The sequence below is a fragment of the Equus caballus genome, chromosome 5, assembly GCF_041296265.1.
Source record: "Equus caballus isolate H_3958 breed thoroughbred chromosome 5, TB-T2T, whole genome shotgun sequence".
Lineage (NCBI taxonomy): Eukaryota > Metazoa > Chordata > Mammalia > Perissodactyla > Equidae > Equus > Equus caballus.
Genome location: NC_091688.1, coordinates 60964548 through 60984912, shown reverse-complemented (window position 1 = coordinate 60984912; position 20365 = coordinate 60964548). Strand labels below are relative to the sequence as shown.

Here is a 20365-nt window from a genome sequence, read left to right as displayed (position 1 = left end):
GTACTGCTTTGAGACTAACAAGGCACAACCTCAGCATCAGCAACAGCCACTTCTCCACTTGCTTTCTTTGTAAATTATTCAGCCCTCCTTTGCCCCCATCCCAATTCCAGACCTTTACAAATATTAAGCCTTTAGATAGGCCTGGACCCCAGCTTGGGAGACTACATTTCTTTCCCATCCCTGCCACCCTCTCCCCTGCCCAAAGCCAGAAAGATCTTTGAGAAAGCTCATCTCTGCCCTGATTGATTTTCCCCTTGGCTGTAGCTCCAGGTAATTGACTCTGACGGGGTCCTAATTAGGGAACTGGCTTTGCCATTTCCTGTCCTAAGAGCTGATGACACTGTGGGGGAGGAAAAATAATTTTCCCTCTACCCTTCTAGGTTCTTGACTGAGACCACCCTACAATAAAAAGGACAGATTAACAGGAGAGAAACAAACAGAAATTTAATAACATGTACACCTCTTGTATATGTGGTAGAGACCCTGAAAAACTGAGTAACTCCCCGAAATGGCCCAAGATGTTGACCGACATCACCTTAAATAACATCTCCAGCTAAAGACAAAAGAAGGTGTTGTAGTGGGGAGGCCCGTTAGGGGAGGTTTACAGGAAAGCAAGTAAACAAGGGTAAGGCTGTAATGCAGATTGAAGTCTGCCTTCTCCGTTGAGAAGAGTTTCTACAGATTTAAAGTCATCTTTCTCTTCCTGGTATAGAGAGGGAGACATCTTTACAAATAGAGATTTCCCCTATAAATGTCAATGTCTCTTACAAGAGGGTAACTTTTATTGGTTTTCATAGCTTCTCCAGTGTTCGCAGTTTCTTAAAAATAATCAGTCTAAAATAATCTTTATGCCAAAAAGGCATATTTTGGGGTGACAAGTTCTGCTCCCCTTCAACACTATCAAGTGGGCAGGTGCTTACTTCCCCTTTCCTTCTCAGTACCCTCAGCCTGGATGTTCTTCCACGTGTCTGGCTTGAACTCTCACGATGCAGTTTAAATCTGCACGCCTCTCTCTTTCTCCACACTGGAATCAAAGGAGTTTCTTCCCAGCAAATGCAGCCTCCCCCTTGCCCAGGCTCACAGGGCTTTGTCACAGCTGGGGGCTCAGATCCAGATCCTCTCAGTCCCAGCACAGCCCAGTGACCCCATCCCAGAAGAAAACAAGGCCAACACCATTGCCAGGCATGTCCTTTCCCATGACTGCCATGTGACATCATGGCACGTTTCCCATGACCATCATTTGATTCTCTGTTCTCCGTCATCCCTGTGAAGTTGGTGAAACCTCTGGGGATCCCAGAGCGTGACTCAGCTGAGAGACCAGGAGAGGTGTGCTGGGCTCTGTTCTCAGCTCCTGCCTCTGGTCTCCTGCGAGGGGCGCCCCCTGGGCCTCCATGTGCTCACTTGAGAGTCCAGAGGGTGGCATCCACCTCTCAGGGCTGCAGAAGAAGCTGGAGTCAGAAACTCCATCTGACCCATAAGGAAGCCGAGACATGCAGGTTCCGCTGCAGCTCGGCCTGGACTCCGGGACTGGATTCCTCTCTCAGGGCTCCATCCTCCAGACAGCTGGGCTGTCCCTCACCACCGCCCGGCCCTGTGCCAGGTGTGGAGGGAAGTGGGACCTGCAGCCCTGGGACCTCAAGGAGGGCTCCTCCCTGCTTCCAAGCTTCCAGGAGCCCATTCCTCCCTGTCTCCTCTGCCTGGTGAACTCTAACCCTTCCTTCCAACCTCAGTGTAATACCAGCTCAACACAAGGTTGACATAAGGGAAGCCATATCACAGAAAAGAAACCATATTGTAGCTTTGAATGACCTCTGGTTAACTAACCCAGACATATTCTGTAGATTTTATGGACCCTCTCAGCTGCTATAAGTTGATAACTTTGTTCCTTTGAGTTCCCTAGGAATGTGATGACCCCCAGGCAGGGAGTCTATGCTGATAGCCATCGTCAATAACGACTGAAAGATCAGAGTATAGGGCTTTGCTCCCCCATCTCTGATGCATATCCAGTAAAACAAAAGACTATCAGGAAATAAGACCTGATGTCTGCCCCCACTTGGAGATCAGATGGAGGCCCCACTGGGATTAGGCCCATTTTTCAGGGACTGTTAAAATTTGGGTTGTCTATACTTCTTATCCTTCTGGTCCAATAGTTGATTATAAAATGTGCCTTTAGACTTTGTTCCAAAACTGTTGAGCAAGGTACAAAATTCTTATAATGCAAAATGTCAACCTGAAGCCTGGAACAAGAGAATATTTCCAAATAAGTGCTAAACAGTTTCATTCCTCTAACCCAGATCTATGCCCCAATTCAGCAGGAAGTAGCTAGATCGGTCATCACCCTGAATCCCTCAAGAATAAGGAATGACCAAAGAATAGGGGGGGTTGAAACCAGCGAACAGTTAGCCATTGATGATTAAGTTAGCTAGGAACTAAAGTTTCTTCCTTTTTGCAATTAGTGATTATAGCTTTTAGCTGTTTAACCCACCCATTGTTAACTGTGCTGTTTAGGCAATAAGCTATCTGACTTCCACTAGATTCCTATAAATGACATCTCCCTGGAGCCTGGATCACCGTGGTAATGAGTGTGTGAGGAATTAGAACCCCTTGTCCACTTCCAGCCAGTTAAGACACCAACTCACCAACTGGGCCTGTGGAGATGTCCCAAAAGTGACCTTTTGGCATCAAGAGGCTAAAAACTCCACCCTCGGATCATGCTAATGCCGCCATTTTGTGCACATGCAAGTCTGACTATGCTCGCACAGATAGAGCATCCCCTCTCCTCACCTCCAATCATCTATCTCCACATTTCAGACCACCTTGCCCCTTATCCATAAATATCCCTGAGTCCCCATTTTTGGGGAAGTGGATTTGAGACTCATTCTCTCACTTCCTCACATGGCTGCCTTGTGATTAAAACCACCTCTCTGCTGCAATCTCGGTGTTTGGCTTTCTGGGTAGCACGTGAAAACAAACCTGGTGCAGTAACAAGTGTAGAGCTCACTTTCTCTGAACCTTCCTTGGCCTCTCAGAGCCCGGCAGGGGGCCTGTCCAACGTCTCCCACACACACACACCTGCATCCTATTCTGGTGCTTCGGGGCACTCCCTGAGTGTGTGAATTTATGTCTTTCTTTCTCCCATATTAGTCTGTCACCTCCAAGCAGCACAGGAAAATGTCTGCAGTGCTCATGGCTGTATCTGTCTTGCAATAATTCCTCCTTGTTGCCCCTGAAAGTTTGAGAACAACTGGGGTAACCCCCAAGCCAATGAGCAGCCTCTCCTGACACCCAGGAGGCAATGTGCTCCAGCTTAGCACAACCTCAGCTTTGGGGCTCAGGCTGCTGGAGGACAGGACACAGGGTCAGGGTCAGATGAAGAATACCTCAGAAGGTACCTGGAAATGTCTGCCATGAGCCAGCTGGTGACCAGGCCGCTTATTGAGATGGAGTGTCCAGGCCATCAGGTGACTGTCCCACTGGGTGTCTGTGCTTCATCTTCCAGGGGACGGTGCAGCACTTTGAATGTGGGTCAAGTGTGCATCCTCAGGGCTGCCACGGGGGCTGGGAGCCAGGGCCCTGCCCCAATCCTTTCTCTGGACCTAGTCTATCCTGAGGCCTGGGACAGGGTCTCCACCATCCTCTGTTCCTCACAGTCTGGCACAGTCCTGGCACCCACATACACCCTTGCTCTGTGGCTCTGTCTGGCAGGAGCTGACCAGCATGAGAAGAGCCTTCTAGCAGTCAGAGCTGTCCAGGCACCGAAAGGGCCGCTCTTTGACATGACGAGCCCCTGTCACAGTCAGCGTTCAAGCTGGGCCCCCATTAGCTGGCTCAGAGCTAAATGTATTGCTGTACTGGGAGGAGGCTGGGCTGGATGCCTTCTGTAAGTTGTCGATGGCTTAGCACGAATTCCTTCTCATGGCATTTTAACAAAATCCCCACAGTGGACTCTTAGGTGATAGTGAGGAAGGTGGTTTTTTTGGCTGTAGATCCAGGTCTGTGTTTCTGAAATCACTGCTCATGAACAGCTCCCTGTTCCTCTAACTGAGCTGGGTCATCCCTGCTGACCTGACCCTGAGGGCGGGGTAAGGGGTTCTGTCTCCACTACCCCCTCTTCTCTGCCTTCCTCTGATCAAGGGTTAGGCTGGGGTGGGTGTGCAGTAGGGTTGAGTAAGGGAGGGGAATGCTGAGTCAGAGGTTTCCCTTTTACTGTCAACCAAATGTTGCAAGAAAAACCAGCTCATTCCAATTCCCACCATGCAAGGGGCCTAAGTAAAATTTAAATTCCTATTTCCTTTTGTTGTGGGTAAGAAATGAATGAATGCTCTGTTAATAATGATGGAGATCAGAACTGTGATTTGCTTGGGAGATTGTTTTTTTCATTTTCTTTCACTTTCTCAAAAAAGTGGCTGCAGTGCAGGAACAGGACAAGAAGAAAGGAAACTCACGTTTAGTGAGCATCTGTTAAGTGCAGCAGGATTATTTGTCAAGGGCTCTCATGAAATTTTTACAACAATGTGAACTGGGCCTGTTACCCCATCTTATAGATAGGGAGGACATATGTGATTTCCCTTGACCAACACAAGAACTGGGTGCAAAGGTGTGCATCTTCATTTGGGGCATCAATGAGACTTCCTCAGGTGAGGCCAGTCTCACACTTCCCCAGGGACACAAAAGTTCATCTGGCTGAGTTGGGCTGGAATCCAAGGGCGTATGGTTCCTCCCACTGCCAGCCTCTGTGCCCTCAGATTCTTATGCCTCCCAGGTGCTGGACCTCCCCTCCCCTCTACACACATCCTCAGGGAGGGATATGTGGAATTTGGAGAAGAAGTAAACAAACAGGACTTTGTATACATAGCAGGTGAGAATGTAAACTGGAAAACAATTTGACAGTATCTTGTTAAATGGGACATTTGTATACCCAAGCACCCAGCATCCCACTTCTCATACATACATAGAGAGACTTTACAACTGTGTCCCAGGACACATGTACAAAATGTACTTAGCATCACTGTTCAAATGGCAAAGGAGAGGAAACAAACCCAGCATCTATCAAAAGAAGAATGGGTAAATAAATTATGGCATATTCACACTGTATCTGTTGGGATCCACTCTGGAAAGCAGAAGCCACACTAAGTATTTCAAGCAGCGAGTATTTAATACAGGGTATTAGTAGCACAGGCACTGGAGGGCTGAAAGAAGACAGAGGGAGCATTGAGCTGACGCCTGAAGAGGAAGGCAGGAAACAGCTACCCCTTCCAGGATGTGGAAACACAAGGGAAGGAAAGGGTTTTATAGACTCAGAAACCTGGAGGAGGGGCTCTGAGGAAGGGAGGCCCTCACCTCTGAGGAGGAGACACCACCCATTGGTGACCATGCCTATGAGAGGAAGCAAGAGTTGGTTCTGACCATGAGAAAAGAGTTGGAGACTGAAGCTACATGCCTCACTGAAAGGAACAGGGATAAATAGAGATAAACAGGAAGCCAGTCCCTTTTCTCCTCCTCCACCCTTCAATCTTTTTTTGTAAGTTCTCCCTGTTGCCAGAACCTAGCAGGATGCCACTGAAAATGGAGAAATGTGGTTTGTACAGTCCAGCACATAAATCAGAGTTTAAAAGGGTGGATTGGGACCCCAGGGATAACAGGTGAATAACTGGCACACATACTATGGAATATTACATAGCAGTGAAAATAATGGCCAATGACTGCATGTAACAACAGAGCCAGATCTTAAGAACAATGTTGGGCCACCCCGTGGCCGAGTGGTTAAGCATACTCTGCTTTGGTGGCCCAGGGTCTTGCCGGTTCAGATCCTGGGCGCAGACATGGCACCACTCATCTCACATGCCACAACTACAAGGACCCACAACTAAAATATACAACTATGTACAGTGGGGGCTTTGGGGAGAAAAAGGAAAAATAAAATCTTTTTTAAAAAAAGAACAATGTTGAGTGTGAAAAGAAAATCCCAGAAGATGATATCAAGCATAGCATTTCTAAAAACCTCAAAAATAAGCAGATCTCCACAAATATATAATTTAGGCATATTTAGTTATTTGATGAAATAAATAGTTTTGTAAAAAAGCAAGGGAAAAGAGGATTCTGTGAAAAATGGCTGATTAGAAAGCACCAGGAACCCCACCTAGACTACAGTTGCACTGGCAAAATCTGATGCAACTATTTTGAAACTCTGGAGTCTGCTGAAGGCTTGCAATTTCCGGGGGACAACATGGACCATAAATTGTGGTTAATCTCAGTCAATTTCAGCTCTTAGCACAGTAGTAGCTAGCCACCCCCACTCTCAGCCATGTGGCAGGAAGCTCTGCATGTGTTCCTGGAGTAGCTGGCACACAGATCATGGGAGCCGGGGTGGACAATAAGAATCCTGACCTCCAGGGGCTGGCCCGGTGGCACAGCAGTTAAGTGCGCACATTGCACTTCGGCAGCCTGGAGTTCGCTGGTTTGGGTCCCAGGTGCATACGTGGCACCACTTGGCAAAAGCCATGCTGTGGTAGGCATCCCACATATAAAGTAGAGGAAGATGGGCATGGATGTTAGCTCAGGGCCAGTCTTCCTCAGCGAAAAGAGGAGGATTGGCAGCAGTTAGCTCAGGGCTAATCTTCCTCAAAAAAAAAAAAAAAAAACCAAAGAATCCTGTCCTCCAGATATTGGGGATCTGTGCTCCGATTACTGATTGCTGCTTCTAATCACAGACTTGCAGACAAAGAGGTCGGCACCCACTGTTGCAGTTCCCCTCAATGTTGCAAGCCACTCTCTCTGGCTAAAGTAACTTTCAGGTTAAAGCACCAGTACCCTTTTTCCTCCCTTCATTTTTCTCTCTTTCCCTTTTTGGGAGCCAGGCCCGGTGGTGTAGTGGTTGGTTTCACATGTTCTGCTTCAGTAGCCCAGGGTCCATGGGTTCGGATCCCAGGTGTGGACCTGCACACCACTTGTCAAGCCATGCTGTGGTGATGTCCCACATACAAGGTGGAGGAGGACTGGCACAGATGTCAGTTTAATGACAGTCTTCCTCAAGCACAGAGAGGAAGATTGGCAACAGATGTTAGCTCAGGGCCAATCTCCCTCACCATAAAAATACAAAAAATAAAAAACAACTGCATATCTGAGAAAAATTAGAAATCGACCAAGCATGCCAAGGGAAAGGCTCATAAAATACCTGAAAAGACCTTAAGTTTACACCTCAGGTTAATCCTTGGCACAAGACAGCCTCCAAAAAACCACACCATAAACAAAAACAATAAGTATCAAACCTGGGAAGGGGAAGAATCTGATTTCCCGAGTTAGCACATTATTTGATTAAAATGTTGTTTTCAACAAAAATTACAAGGCATACAAAGAAACAGGGAAATATGACCCACTCAAAGGAAAAAATAAAATAGTAGAAGCCGTCTCTGAAAAGGAGATGATGGCAGATATACTAGGCAAAGACTTTAAAACAACTGTCTTAAAGATACTCAAAGAACCAAAGAAAGATGTGGAGAAAGTCAAGACAATGACAAATGAGCAAAATGGAAACATCAATAAAGAGATAGAGACCATAAAAAGAAACCAAAAAGAAATTCTGGAGCGGGGCCTGCCCAGTGGTGCAGCGGTTAAGTGCACACGTTCCACTTCGGTGGTCCGGGTTCACCGGTTCGGATCCCGGGTGCGGACATGGCACCGCTTGGCAAGCCATGCTGTGGCAGGCAGCCCACATATAAAGTAGAGGAAGATGGGCATGGACGTTAGCTCAGGGCCAGTCTTCCTCAGCAAAAAGAGGAGGATTGGTAGCAGTTAGCTCAGGGCTAATCTTCCTCAAAAAAGAAATAAAAAAGCCAGGGCCAGTCCAGTAGTGCAGTGATTAAGTTCGCACATTCTGCTTCTCGCGGCCCGTGGTTTGCCAGTTCGGATCCTGGGTGCAGACATGGCACCGACTGGCAAAAAGCCATGCTGTGGTAGGCATCCCACATATAAAAATAGAGGAAAATGTGCATGGATGTTAGCTCAGGGTCAGTCTTCTTCAGCAAAAAGAGGAAGATTGGCAGTAGTTAGCTCAGGGCTAATCTTCCTCAAAAAAAACCACAAGAAAGCTCTCACATCAACAAGCTAACTTTATCCCTTCAGAAACTAGAAAAAAGAGAACAAACTAATCCCAAAGCTAGCAGAAGCAAGGAAATAATAAAGATTAGAGCATAGATAAATGATATAGAGTGTAGAAAAACAATACAGAAAATCAGTGAAACCAAAAGCTAGTTCTTTGAAAAGATCAACAAAATTGACAAACTTTTAACTAGATGGCCTAAGAAAAAAAGAGAGAAGACTGAGATTGCTGAAATAAGAAATGAAAGTGGGGACATTACTACCAATGCTACAGAAATGAAAAATGATTATAAGAGAGTACTATCAACAATTGTATGCCAATGAATTGGATAATCTAGATGAAATGGACAAATTCCTAGAAACAGCAAACCTACCAAGACTAAATCATGAAGAAACAGACAATCTGAATAGACCCATAACTAATAAGAAGTTTGAATTAGTAATCAAACATCTCCTGACAAAGAAAAACCCTGGATGTGATGGCTTCACTGGTGAATTCTACCAACATTTAAAAAAGAACTAAGACCAATTCTTTTCAAACTTTTCCCAAAAAGCTGAATAGGAAGGAACACTTCCTAACTCATTCTCTGAGGCCAGTATTACCGATACTAAAACCAGACAAAAACACTACAAGAAAAGAAATCTACAGACTAATATCCCTTATGAACATTAATGCAAAAATCCTCAACAAAATACTAGCAAACCAAATTTAGATGCATATTAAAAGGATTATACACAATGACCAAGTAGGATTTATTCCTGGAATGCAAGAATGGCTAAACATAAGAAAATCAATCAATGTAATATACCACATTAACAGAATGTAGGGGAAAAAACCCCATATGATCATCCCAATTGATGCAGAAAAAGCATTTAACAAAATTCAACTCCTCTTCATGTTAAAAAACAACAACGCTCCAAAAACTAGGAATAGAAGGATACTACCTCAACATAAAAAAGCCATATATGAAAAATCCACAGCCAAACCTCATACTCAATGGTGAAAGCATGCTTTTTCTCTAAGATCAGGAACGTACAAGGATGCCTGCTTTCACAACTTCTATTCAATATATTACTGGGGATTCTAGCCAGAGCAACTAGGGAAGAAAAATAAGTAAATAAAAGGCATCCAAATTGGAAAGAACGAAGTAAAATTATCATTTGCAGATGATGTGACCTTATATGTAGAAAACCCTAGAGACTCCATAGACACACAAAAAAACCTATTTGAACTAATAAATGAATTCAGCCAAGTAACAGGATACAAGGTCAACACACAAAAATCAGTTGCATTTCGATACATTAACAATGAACAATCTGAAGAGGAAATTATGAAAACAATTTCATTTACAATCACATCAAAAAGAATAAAATATTCAAGAATTAACTTAAGGAGATAAAAGTTTTATACAATGAAAACTACAACACATTGTTGAAAGAAATTAAAGACAAATAAGCGGAAACACATCCTATGTTCATAGATTAGAAGACTTAATATCGTTAAAATGTCAATAGTATTCAAAGCAATCTGTAGATGCAGTACAATCCCTATCAAACCGCAATGATGTTTCTTGCAGAAGTAGAAAAACCCATCCCAAAATTCACATGGAATCTCAAGGGACCCTGAATAGCCAAAACAATCTTGAAAAAGAACAAAGTGAGGGGATTCACACTTCCTGACTCGAAAACTTCCTACAAAACTACTGCTATCAAAACAATGTAGTATTGGCATAAAGACAAGCATATAGATGGATGGAACAGCATACGCTAGAAATAAACCCTTGCGTATATGGTCAAGCGATTCTTAACAAGGATGCCAAGACCATTCAGTGGGAGAAAGGACAATCTTTTCAACAAATGGTGCTAGGAAAACTGTATATCCACATACAAAGAATGTAATTGACCCTTACCTAACACCACATACAAAAGTTAACTCAAAAGTGGATCAAAGACCTAAATGTAAGAACTAAAACAATAAAACTCTTAGAAGAAAACAAGACAAAAGCTTCACAACATTGGATTTGGCAATGATTTCTTGGATATGACACCAAAGGTAAAGGTAACAAAAGAAAAAATAGATAAGTTGGACTTCATGAAAATTTTAAAAGTTGGTGCATCAAAAGATATTATCCAGGGGGGCCGGCCCAGTGGCGCAGCAGTTAAGCTCACATGTTCCACTTCAGCGGCCTGGGGTTCACTGCTTTGGATCATGGGTGTGGACATACGCACTGCTTGTAAGCCATGCTGCAGCAGGTGTCCCACATATAAAGTAGAGGGAGGTGGGGACAGATGTTAGCTCAGGGCCAGTCTTCCTCAAAAAAAAAAAAAAAAAGAAGACATTATCCACAGAGTAAAAAGGCAACCCACAGAATTCAAGAAAATACTTACAAATCATACAACTGAAAAGAGATCACTAACCAGAATATACAGAGAACTCCTAAAACTCAACAACAAAAAACAAACAACCTGATCCAAAAATGGGCAAAGGAGTTGAATAGACGTTTCTCTAAAGAAGATATAAAAATGGTCAATAAGCATATGAAAAGATGCTCAACATCACTAACCATTAGGAAAATGCAAATCAAAACTATAGTGAGGGGCTGGCCACATGGCCAAGTGGTTTCACTGGTTTGGATCCTGGGTGCAAACCTAGCACCACTCATCAAGCCATGCTGAGGTCGCATCCCACATAGCAGGACCAGAAGGACTTACAACTAGAATATACAACTATGTACTGGGGGGATTTGGGGAGAAGAAGAAAAAAAAATTGGCAACAGATGTTAGCTGAGGGCCAATCTTTATAAAAAAAAAACCTACAGTGAGATACTACCTCACATCTTTTAGGATGGCTATTACCAAAAAAACAGAAAACAGCAAGTGTTGGCGAGGATGTGGAGAAATTGAAACCCTTGTGCACTGTTAGTGGGAATGTAAAATGGTATAGCTGCCATGAAAAACAGTATGGCGGTTCCTCAAAAAATTAAAAATAGAAGTACCATATGACCCAGCAATTTCACTTCTGAGTATATACCAAAAAGAATTGAAAGCATGGTCTCAAAGAGATATTTGTACACCCATGTTCATAGAAACATTATTCACAGTAGCTAAAACTTGGAAGCAACCCAAGGTCCATTGGGAATGAATGGATAAGCAAAATGTGATATATACAGACAATGGAATATCATTCAGCCTTAAAAAAGAAGGAAATTTTGACACAAGACACAACATGGATAACCTTGAGGACATTATGTTAAGTGAAATAAGTCAGTCACAGGAAGACAAAGCCTTCAAGATTTCACTTATATAAGATACTAAGAGTAGTTAAATTCATAGAGACAGAAAGTAGCATGGCCGTTGCCAGGACTGGGGAAGGGGGTATAGGGAGTTGCTGTTTAATGGGCATAATATTTCAGTTTCACAAGATGAAAAGAATTATGAAGATGGACAGAGGTGATGTTTGTACAACATTCTGAATGTATTTAATACCACAAGAGAAAACATGAAGTTTAAGACAGTGGTTACCTCTTGGGAGAGACAGGAGGGAGTGGCTGAAGAGGAACACAAAGGAAGATGCAAGTTACTAAGTGATGTTTCAGCTCTCCTGCGGAGGTGGTGGGGGGCAGGCTCGCGGATGATTAACATTTTGTTAAATTGTCTATTTGCATGCATGGAACATTATATTTTAAAATATAAATGAGAAAATATTCAGAGGTAAAATTAGGAAATCTGGGTTGGAGGCAGGACATTTGGAGTAGTAAGCGTGGGCTGTGGCACAGCAGTGACCCCCGTGGGACAGCACGGCCCAGGGCTCCGGGAGGAAGGGAGGCGTGGGTGCAGGGGGAGGAGGGCAGCCTGGGATGCCGGGGGCGAGGCTGCAGGGCCGCTGTGGCCCGCATGAGGGCGCCCCACACTGCCACATCCAGCCGGGGTTAGGGGGGGCCGCAGCGGGGGTGGGGGGGGGGGTGGGGGGGGAAGAAGGGGGAGAAGAGGGGTTGGCTGGAACGGAGGGAAGACCCGGAGGGGGCCTTCCGCTGGGACAGCAGGAAGGAGGGGTCCTGACTGCCTGCAGAATGGCCCCTCTCTCCAGGTTTCTCGTGTGTCCAAGCCTTGAAGAGGTCTGTTTTAGGTCCCTCTGGCAACTGGAAACACAGCTGGCTTTCAGGTCCTGAGGAATTCATGCATATGTATGTCAGGGCTGCCTGCGTGGGGAGGAGGGAATGTTTGTTTATTGAGGTGTGTGTGGCATGCGTCAGCTGTGTTGGGAGTGACTGTCTATAAGTATATGGGTTTCTCCAGGGATATAGTGGAGGGTGGGAGGGGGCGTGGGGAGGGGCAGCTCCTGCTTCCCCAGGGCCGGGGCTGGTACTCACAAGGAGGGGAACCTGAAGCAAGATGAAGCAGGATCCAGCCCAGGTGGATTCAGCCGGCTTTCCCCATCAGAGGGGTCCGCGTCTGAAAGAGGAGAGCTAAGCCTTGGCCTTCAGCCTGGCTGCTGGCTGTGGGCCTTCAGACCCTCAAGCCTGCTAGTGGTTGCTCATTACCGAGCAAAGGCTAGGATGCCGCTGCAGCTGCCAGACCCTGGAGGCTGCCCTGTCCTGCTGCTCCAGAACCTGGTGTCACCAAGATGTGCCCAGGGGCATAGCCCATAAAGGTCTTGTGACCCAAGAAACAACACTGGTCTCACTTTAGACCAGGACATTTTTTTTCTCCTGAAAGCTGCCTAGGGCAGTGGCAGAGAGCCCAGGTTTGGGGAGGGAGGTGAAGGGTAGCAGAATACGCTTCCCCGAATATGCCTTCTGGGCATAAGGATTATTTTGAGCTGATTATTTTGCGAAGCAACAGACATGAGAGAAGCTCTGAAAACAGAGTAGAAATTACTCTTCTGAAAGGGAAATTTAGGGGCCCGCCGGGTGGCGCAGAGGTTAAGTTTGCACGTTCAGCTTCAGAGGCCTGGGGTTTGCCCGTTTGGATCCCGGGTGAGGACATGGCACCGCTTGGCACACCATGCTGTGGCAGGCATCCCACATATAAAGTAAAGGAAGATGGGCACAGATGTTAGCTCAGGGCCAGTCTTACTCAGCATCATGAGGATGATTGGCAGCAGTTAGCTCAGGGCTAATCTTCCTCAAAAAAAAAAAAGAAAAGAAAAAGAAAAGAAAGGGAAATTTACATTTATAAAGGAAATCTCCATTTGTCTGAGTGTCTCCCTCTCTGAACTAGGAAGAGAAGATGACTAAATCACAGGAGAATCTTATCTCCCACAAAGGCAGAGACTTAAATCTGCCTAACAAACTTACCCCTGTTTACCCTGCTTTTTCATGGTCACCTCCCACAACTGACCCCCCCACCCCCCACCTTTCTTTCTTTTGTCTTTAGCTGAAGATGGTATTTAAACTGCTAGCTCAGGCCACCTGGGAGAGTTAACTCATTTTTCCCCGGGTGCCTCCCATATATACACGAGGTATACATAGGAACAAACGAATGTTTGTTTTTCTCGTTATTCTGTCTTTTATTAGGGTGCTCTTAGCCAAGAACTCAGAAGTGTAGAGGCAAGTTATTTTTTCTCCTACAGGGGACAGCTACCAGGGGCTAGAGGCTTCTCCCCCTCCCGCCATGGTCTCTGGGCAGCTGGTGCACGTGAATAAGCTGTGAGGCTGTACCCTGGCCTGGCGTCTCAGCCGGGATTTGGGAGCATTAGAGTTGGTGGAAATTAAAGCAGGGTGGGAGCCTCAGGCCAGTAGGCTACGGCCCTGGACAGTGTCCCAGAGCAGGAGGAAGCGGAAATTCTGAGGCTTCTCAGAGCCAGACTAAGAGGAGAAATAGTAAGCCCCAGGAGTCCTGGGGTCTTGAAGCATGTTGGGGACAAGAGCAAGATGCTGCAGTAGCTGGAAATGGGAGAGCAGAACCAAAACTCACAGGGCTCCAGCTGATGCTTCTGTCTTTGTCAGACTTTTCCCCAGCAGACCTTCCCCTCAGCAGCCCGGTCCAGCCAAATAACCAAGAGAACAGCATCCTTCTGGGAAGTGACTTCTCCAGGAGTAGGAGCTGGCAGGGAGCAGGGTGTCCAGGGAGCAAGGCTAAGTGACCATGTAGTCATCAAGAAGGTGGCATATGGCCCGGTGGTGTAGTGGTTAAATTCGGCCACTCTGCTTCAGCAGCCCAGGGTTCACAGGTTTGGATCCTGGGTGTGGACCTACACACTGCTCATCAAGCCATGCTGTGGTGGTGTCCCACATAGAAAATAGAGGAAGACTGGCACAGGTGTTAGCTCAGTGACAATCTTCCTCAAGCAAAAAGAGGAAGATTGGTAATGGATCTTAGCTCAGGGCTAATCTTCCTCACCAAAAAAAAGAAAGAAAGAAAAAAAGAAGGTGGCATTGGTATCAAGCCTGGGTTGGTTAAAATTACAGCTCAGTCACCTAGTAGCCATGTGACTTTAAATGAGCAAATTACTTAACCTAACTGAACTTCAGTTTTATCATTTGCAAGAAGGGAGCAATAATTACCTTGCAGAATCATGAAGACTTAGAAATTAGGAATGTAAAGTGCTCAATCAATAGTAAATGCTGTTACTATCATCTTCCAGTGCCCAGACCCCCGTAGGACGGCTCCAGGCCTCTCACCTTTCTATAAAGCAGGCCTCTCTTCTAGGCTCAGAGGACAGCAATCCTATAATTCACCTGCACTCCTGCGATAGTGAACCGGTAAGAAATTATATTCCCCAGGCAGTGGTGGGTTCTGTCTCCCTGTGCACGAGAGCCTCTGGGAAAACGCCTCAATTCCATGGAGTGAATCTCTTGGATGCAGGTGGCAAGTCCTGTGGGTCAGCATGCAGGCAGCTCTCCCCCTTCATCCTAGATCTCACAGCAGAGGGAGCACAGAACTTGCAGAATGGAAAGAGACCAGGGTGGCTGCCTGTTCCAGTAGAGGTGGGGGCCCAGGGGCTTTGTCTAAGGCCCTGCAGATGTCCCTTGTACCTTTCCTGTCATGGGGGTGAGAGGTCAGGGGTGAGGTTCCTCCGGTGCTGGGGGAAGAGAGAGGGCCTGAATGGAGGCTATGTGTCCACAGCATTTCCCTTCTCTCTGCCGACCCTCAGCCTCCCCTCCCTGCTCTGGAACCTCTCAGTCATCTGGTTGAAACTCCCCTAGGTGAGGCAGGGAGAAGCCCCCCTGGTTCCTGACACATAACAGCTGCTTAGTAAATGTTGGTGGAACTGGGTTGCCACTGCCAACCAGTGGGCCACAAGGTTGATGGGAGGGAAGGGGCTTTTAGTGAACTCAGTTGGCGGCAGGGAGCCTGTGGGTGGGCACCACCCCGGAACAAGTGCTAGGAGTAGATAGAGTTCCACCCTTCTGGGTGTGCCTCCTGTTGAAACTGGCAGCCACCCCGGGTTCCTCCCTGCTCCCACTCCCACCCCTCCTCTTCACTCTGCCTCCTCCTAAACTCCCTTCACTCAGCTCTGCCTCTTCCCGTGTCCTCCTCCAGGCAGCCATCATTTGCAGCCTGGACTGCTGAAACACCATGGCTGGAATCTTCACTCGTAGTCCTGCCTTCTTCCAGGCTATTGCACAGACCACATCAAAGTGACATTTCTGAAACTGGAATGGTGATGATCCTTCCCTCTGCTTAAACTGCTCCTGTGGCTCCCCGTTGCCCACAGGGTAAAGCTCAAATTCTTCACACTGAGGCGTAAAGTCCCCAGGGGCTCTCCCTGCCCCTGCTTTCCTCTCCAGCTTCATTTCTTACCCACCACCCCCACCCATCTCTCTAAGCACTGGTCACACTGAACTGTCCTCTCGTGGACAATGCCAAGCACCCTCCCTCCTCCTGGTTTTCTATGTGTATGTGCTCCCTCAAGGTGGAACTCAGCCTTGTCACACACACATACCCCCTTGTTTACTCCTGCTCCATTTGGTTAATTTCTAGTTCTCCATTCAAGCCTCAGATTAGACTCCACCCATACTGGAAACTGGCAATGACCTCCCTCCCCTCCCCTGGACTGGCCAGGGGGCCCCTCTCTGTGCTCTTATGACTCACTTTTGCACTGACCACTCTCCTTTATGATTCTTGTTCATGCTCCACCCCCCCCCCCCCCGGGCGTCTAAGCACTTCTTCAGGGGAGGGCCCTTTCTTGTTCACTGTTGTGTCTCCCATGGCCTAGCCTGGCACTGGCACGTGGCAGGCATGTAGCGATGACCACTGTAACGTTCCCCAGAGCCCACGTGCATGCACACGTGCGGGGTGCCAGGACTGTGAGTGCCCTCCAGGCACGGATACAGGTAATCCTCAGGGGGCTGAGTAGCACTTGGGATCCGTTCCCACCTATTTCCTGTCCTTTGGAGGCAGAAAGCTAATGCTGCGTCGTTTCTCAGCCCTTCGAGAGCAGCGGGTGCCTGATCCAACCACAGACCCTCACATGGGATTTGGAAGGTGGGAGGGAGCCAGAGGCCACCTTCCTGCTACTTTGGCTGCTCCCTCTGGCGAGCAGGCTCACACAGACGTGCATTTTTTCCTGCAGCGTGTCCAGCGTGGCGTCCTCAGCCCTGGCGGCAGCCTTGGAGGCCCTGCCTGCTACCTGGGTCACAGCCCTGTCAGCGTACCCCAGGACTCATAGTACCAGTGGCAACCTCCAGATGCCCACCTTCCTTTTCTGCCCAGGCCAAAGGAGCACATCCTTTAGAGACCCAGCCTTACCTTCTCCTCTCCCCACATCCAGCCACTCCATCCCATAAGCACCCAATCCTCTGTATCAAGTTGCTTTGTGCTCAAAATACCTCCAGTGGTTCCTATTTCCTGCACTGAACTCTGGCCAATACAACTATTATTATCCTTATTTTACAGATGAGGAAACTGAGGCACAGAGAAGTGAAGTGACCTTCCCAGAGCCACACAACCAGTGAGTGGTAGAGTCAGGCTCTGAGCCAGGTCTTTCTGAGCCCAGAGCCCACCCCGCCATCTTGCCTCCGTGAACAGGTGTTGATGTTGCCAGGTGTGGGAGGAGGCTCAGCGAACTTTCGGGCAGAGGGCTGGGCGACTCCCACGGCAGGGCCTGAGCAGGTTCCCAAGGTGTCTGTCCTTCCCCGGGAAGCACAAGCAGCTCAGGTTCCTGGGGACTGTCCCAGAGGCTGGGGCTGACCCCGATGACGTGTGTGGGGCAGGGAGGCTGCTGAGAGAGCCAAGCCGTCTGGGTACCACGTCAGTCACCTCCCATGGTAGAGCAGATCAGCAGGGTTTGGAGAAACACTTCAGTGATGGGTGCAAAGTCAAAAAGAGGTGATGGTGAGGTGGAGGTGTCACCAGGCCCATGAGCCAGGAGGCCAACTTGGGTGGCACCAGCTTGGTGAACTTACAGTGGTTTGGTCTTGTCAATATGTCAGGGTTGAATGGAGCCTGGGAGCCTGACACGCATCTGAGCTCACGCATGTACCAGACTTCATAGGGAGAGTATGGCAGGCGCTCAGATTGGACGTTCCTGCCAGCATGCTGAGCATGTTCTTTCCCATTAGGCAGCTAAATATAGGGGAGGCCAAGGGTTGTCTAGTGAGGAGAAAAGTGCTTCAGGTATTTAAAGGACACCAGTCTTTGGCTGACTACAGCTGAGGGCACCAAGCAGCGCAGCCAGTGGGCCAGTCGCCTCTCCCTGGACACATCCTCCTTCTCGAGTTTCCGTTCATTCACTCATTCATTTATATATTCACCCAATGAGTGCTATCACAATCTCTCCCTCACAGAGCTTACCTTCCAGGGGAGGGCATAGCTTCCTGAGTTTCCTTGTTGACTGGTCCCCCTTTCCAACATATTGCCTTTCGGCAAGTGAACACCATTTTCTTCGCAGACTGTGTGTGTGCCAGTTCCCTACGTGAGACTCTGGGAATGCTGCAGGGTTGCTCCTGCCTCTAGTGAGGACTTCTATTCCCAGAGACTTGAGGGAACTGGGTCATTAATTCTTCACTGCCACCATCTGCCAACCAAGTCCAGCCCACAGGTGGGAAGGGGAGGGAGCCTGACAGCGCCTGTAGAACACAGGTCCTCTCCTTCATTCCTCCGAGGCGGCCCAGAGGCTCCAGGCATCTCCTCTGTCTTAGGCCCTTCATCAGACCTGGGCTTGGGAAGCACTCTGCCCTCAATTCACTCGAGTTCCTCAAGTTCGACTTCGGGACTTTTAGGGCCCTCATTACAGTGTTTTAAACATTGATTTTCTTTTATTGCCCCAACTGTCTGAGAGCTTCTTGAAAACAGAGACCAGGCCTCATACATCTTTTTATCTTCCTCGCCCCGCCCAGGGCCTGGCACACTGTTTCCCACATGCTCACCAGCTGGTTCTTCCGTGGCCCCACAGCTCTCTCTGGATGCCCTCCTCCAAGAGCAGTGTTGCCTCCCTTGTCTCTACCTCATGTCCCCTCCTGCAGAAACTTCCAGAGCCCATAAATCAAAAGGGATCTCTCACTTTTTGTGTTGTTTCCCCATCGCAAGAAGCTCAGAGTCTGGTAGGGATTTAGAAAAGCAAACAAATGAGTACGGTGCACTGTGGTGCTAGGAAAAATTGTGAAAGACCTTAAAGTGGGCAAAGGAGTACTGAGTGTTCCTTCCATGGAATGCCGAGCTATCTAGGCCGCTGGGCTATCTGACTCTGTGGGGATCTGCACACGGGCTTGTCTTCGTAGGGCTGTCTTACACCTCCCCGGAGGTAGAAGGTAACCTGTGGAGGCCGATGGTGTGGATGTTTCCTGTCTGATGTGTGACGCAAAGTGTTCCTGTTCCATGGTGACGCAAGTGAATTGTGTTTAGTAGAGAATAAATCTCCGTAAGTCCAATTCTCATTTGAAACAGTTGTAAAATCTTACTGGTTTCCTCCTTAATTAATGAGCTAATAAATATATCTTCATTTGATATCTGTATGAGAATCATGATTTCACCATTTTGAAAATTGCCCTTTAATAGTGGTAAGAACTATGACAGAGGTAGTGATAATTAATGCTAACCGAACATTTATTCTGTGTGAGGTACTATGCCAAGGGTTTTGTAGACATTGCCTTATTTAATCTTCATGGTAACATTATCAGGTAAGCTCTATAAGGAGTCCCTTTCTGCAGATGTAGAAACTGAGGCCTAGAGGTGCAGTAACTTGCCTAAGGATCCAAGTTAGCAAGTGGCCTATCTGGAATTTGTAGCCAGAGACCTGGGATTCGACACAAAGATTCATACTGTAACTGCGCTCCAGACAGAAGGACAATTAAAAACTGGGGAATCGGGTGAGGCCTCCTGGAACAGGACACGTGAACCAAGTTTCAAAGCATGAACAGGAGTTGGTGCAAAGGAGAAAGCAGGGTGGGGTTCCAGGCACAAGGCACCAAGTAGGAAGGCAGGGAGGTCTGAAACAAGGCAGTGCACTGAAGGACTAAGAAATTCAGCTGGACTGGAGGGCAGGGTGTGGGCCGAGGACTGGCAAGAGATAAGATTGAAGGAGCATAAGGAGCTGATGGAGAAGGGCCCTGTGGGTCAGGCTAAGGAGTTTGGACTTTAGCCTCAAATATAAGATTTTAAGCAGACGAGTGAAGTGATTAGATGAGTTTTATTATTTTTATCTTTATTGCTCTCATTTGAAGCAATACAAGCAGCTGAGAAATTTGGCCTTTTTAGAAAAGTCATTTTGGCAGCAGTGTTGAAGCTGGATTGGAAGTGATGAGAACAGAGGGAGGGAGGCTGTTGGAAACCAAGGCCAAGGCAGGGAAAACAAAAAGGACGGCCTGGAAGGGAGAAACAGCAAAGCAGTTTAATCTCCACGTTTGGGCAACTGGGGAGGTCTGCGCAGTAGGAATGGGGAGAGGTGGGAGCGGCTGGCGCGCAGGTACAAGTTGAGGAGCACCCAAAGTGCCCAGCTCAGGAAACCCCAAACTGCAGGCCTGTTCTTGCTCATTCTTAGCATTTGAGAAACAAGATAGTCCTCGGAATTTAAAAGGAAAAGGGTAGGGGACGGCCCGGTGGCCAAGTGGTTAAGTTGGCATGCTTCACTGCAGCGGCCCAGGGTTTCACCAGTTGGGATCCTGGGCGCGGACATGGCACTGCTCATTAGGCCACGGTGAGGCGGTGTCCCACATAGCACAGCTAGAAGGACCCACAACTAAAATATACAACTTCTACTTGGGGGTTTTGGGGAGAAAAAGCAGGAAAAAAAAACAAAGAAAGGAAAAGGGTTGTTAAAGTCTCTACAGCTCTCATTCTGAAAAGCATATATAAATAGGGCCCAGCACAAAAGCATCCAGAAGCA

The 20365-nt window shown here is 47.4% G+C and overlaps 2 long non-coding RNA genes across 2 annotated transcripts; one reads left to right on the top strand and one right to left on the bottom strand.

Annotated features, from left to right (window-relative positions):
- Positions 1–11738: 11738 nt before the first annotated feature.
- Positions 11739–16098, bottom strand: LOC111773550 (uncharacterized). The gene is made up of 5 exons (XR_002808142.2): positions 15986–16098; positions 14721–15658; positions 14014–14142; positions 12468–12549; positions 11739–12296 (listed from the first exon to the last, which is right to left on the bottom strand). It is a non-coding gene; the product is annotated as an uncharacterized lncRNA (long non-coding RNA).
- LOC111773551 (uncharacterized) lies at positions 12119–18987 on the top strand. Its single transcript, XR_002808148.2, has 5 exons — positions 12119–12259; positions 14684–14801; positions 15583–15758; positions 16939–16993; positions 18762–18987. It is a non-coding gene; the product is annotated as an uncharacterized lncRNA (long non-coding RNA).
- The last annotated feature ends 1378 nt before the right edge of the window (positions 18988–20365 follow it).